Raw genomic sequence first — 210 nt, 5'->3', positions numbered from 1 at the left:
GAAATAAAATTTCACAAGGCAACGAAAAAAGGTAGTCGAAAAAATTACTGTCCCCCAAATGTAATGCACAAAGTCAGCCGCTGTCTTTCCTTTTGTAGAAACCAAAACATACAGACCACGCAAAAATTTTCACAAACCATACCCCTTAGGACCCCGCATATTTCAAACAAAAAGTTCACGTACATGTATAAAAACGAACACCAAACCCAA

The sequence above is a fragment of the Penaeus monodon genome, chromosome 34 (assembly GCF_015228065.2).
Source record: "Penaeus monodon isolate SGIC_2016 chromosome 34, NSTDA_Pmon_1, whole genome shotgun sequence".
Taxonomy (NCBI): Eukaryota; Metazoa; Arthropoda; class Malacostraca; order Decapoda; family Penaeidae; genus Penaeus; species Penaeus monodon.
The sequence above is the reverse complement of the archived record's forward strand: the minus strand, read 5'-3'. Positions refer to the sequence as shown.